We start from the raw sequence: 2,842 nt of genomic DNA on the forward strand, positions 1-2,842 counted from the left end.
GTTTCTTTATCTGTAAATCTGAGAGAATAATATCTGCTTTATAGTTCATGATGAGGAAAACTGGAAGGTGAAGCAGGTAAAGACTCTGGCACTATGCTAGAAGGTAATGGGTGTTCAGTGAATAGTTGCTGAACACATTGTAGATGCACGACTCTGAAAGCCATCTCTACCAAGTCATCAAAGGGTTTAATATAACATCTTGCTGAGTAGACTAAGAACCTCACCAAGTACAAGTCGTGAGCAGAGATGTAAGAATACTGCAGAGATCGGAAAAGGGGAACCTCCCATGTGTCCAATAGAGATTATGCTTCAACATCCTGCCCGATTAAGTCCTGTAATAACTTTCCTCATTTACCTCTGTTGCTGGTGCCAGGTACACCATTACTCATTAGAGCTTCCAGTCTACATTCAGCTGCATCCCTGAGCATGCACCATAGTTGAAACATGTATCTAGCTATATTGTATTGCTGGTTTCTTTCCATTCACATTAATTATGACCAATAATGGAGATGCAACTGAATCAGTGTTGCAGATAACTCCACAGTAATGAAAAAGTTCTAGATCTCCCAATGATCCATAAGCATCTTCCAAGATTGCTTAATCCTCTCACAGAGTAAGAGCAGGGATCTGGGTACATAAAAGTCTAACTGTGCTCACAGACTACTGGCTTCCAATTAACCAGAGAGCTTTGGGGTTGGCAGAGATCTTAAAGATCACTGGGCTAAACCTCCCATGGGTAAGCAGGGAGCTTCACAACTGTTCAAGAGAGACTGGTGAATCTACAGGGTGCAAACTGGTGGTAAAATTTGCTATAGCTTTCCCTATAAGTAATTTGAGGATTCATAGTTTAAACTTCACCAAGCTCATAACTTTTAGGTACCTGTGAATGTCAAATTTTATTATAGTTGCCCCAAATGGAATGTACTACTTGTAAAGAATAGGAAGTAGAACATTTAATCAAAAGAAAGATTAAGATAATGCAGAGAAGTGGCCAGGCATGGTGGCTTACACTTGTAATCCCAGCATTTTGGGAGGCTGGGGTTTGAGGACCTCCTCGTGAGGTCAGGAGTTCGAGACCAGCCTGGCCAACATGGCAAAACCCCATCTCCACTAAAAATACAAAAATTAGCTGGATGTGGTGGTACATGCCTGTAGACCCCGCTACTCAGGAGGCTGAGGCAGGAAAATCACTTGAACCCGGGAGGCGGAGTGGTTGCAGTGAGTCGAGATCGTACCACTGTACTCTAGCCTGGGTGACAGAGCAAGAATCTTGAGGCGGGGGGAAGAGAGATAATGTAGAAAAGAGTACTGAATGGATAAGACAATCAGACAAGATGGTATCTTAGATAACTTCCAAAGCTAAAATTTGGTGTGACACTGAATATATCTTCAGCCTTTGAGATTGCATGCCTAGAAAGGACTCAATACAAAGAAGAGATGTAACCTAGTGAGATGTTTTCTTTCTGTCTGTCTTTCTTTTTCTTTCTTTCTTTCTTTTTTTTTTTTTTTTTTTTTTGAGATGGAGTCTCACTCTTTCTGTTGCCCAGGCTGCAGTGCAGTGACGTGATCTTGACTCACTGCAACCCCCATCTCCCGGGTTCAAGAGATTACCCTGCCTCAGCCACCTGAGTGACTGGGACTCAGGTGTGCATCACCATGCCTGGTTAATTTTTTGTAATTTAGTAGAGACAGGGTTTCACCATGTTGGCCAGGATGACCTCAATCTCCTGACCCTGTGATCCACCTGCCTTGGCTTCCCAAAGTGCTGGAATTACAGGCATGAGCCACCACACCGGGCAAGATGTTTTCTTAGGAACAATATACAACTTTAAGCAGTCTTTGTCATTATCTGTCAGTTTAACATTAACTTCCAGAAGTAAAAATGTGACTAGTGTCCGGATACTTTAGTGCATAAAAGAGTTCTAGCAAAAAAAATGTTTATTTTAAGCTCCATTGGAAAAAGAGGGAAATAATCAATATTGGTCAAACAAAGAAGTACATACCTGATGGAGAAAACCCATCACAGAAGCTGGAAATAGATTGTTTAAGGAAGAATGCACCGAGTTTGCTTTTATAAAATGGCATTAATTATGCAGCTGAATTGCATCCAACACGCACCTTCTATTTATCTCAAATACCTTTACAAACTGTCTTCTATGATCTTCACAAAAGAGCGTCTCTGAATCTCCTCATCCAACAGTGCCCATGTTCCCCACACAGAAGTAAAAGTCTATTGTTCTGTTTCTTTAGTCTCTTCTCCCCATCTTAACCTTTAATTCAAGCAATTCCCAATCTGGAGAATAATTTCTTTTTCCAAGTGGCAAGGTATTAGAAATCTTTATGACTTTACTTAAAGAACTTCATTTTTGAGATTAATATAAAACTATCTATAACTGACTTGAGTTCTCCTTAATTCTCTCTAGAGATGTTAAACTGTTAATTCAAAGCAGCCTATGAATGAATTTTATTTAGTCAGTGTGCAAGTCAAGTTTCAAAACTAAGCACTTTTACTGCCTTTGTTTCTAGTAATCAGACCCTTGAATATGTCTATAGGTTTGTCTGAGTGATTTCCAGGCCACCATCTCAAAAACAATCTCCCTGCATTCTTTGATGCATCTTCTCTCCTCCTCTTGACAGGCCACCATTGACTGTCTTTGCTGTCAGTAACTGCTTAGGGCTCACTTCTTTGATGTAAACAGCCGCCCTTGCTGGTTACCATACTGCGATCACCAACTCTAGCCTCAAGAGAAAGGACAGAGCTGTTTCTTTCCCTTCCCCTTCCCCTTCCCCTTCCCCTTCCCCTTCCCCTCCTCCTCCTCCTCCTCCTCCTCCTCCTCCTCCT

This window comes from Theropithecus gelada, chromosome 14, assembly GCF_003255815.1.
Source record: "Theropithecus gelada isolate Dixy chromosome 14, Tgel_1.0, whole genome shotgun sequence".
Taxonomy (NCBI): Eukaryota; Metazoa; Chordata; class Mammalia; order Primates; family Cercopithecidae; genus Theropithecus; species Theropithecus gelada.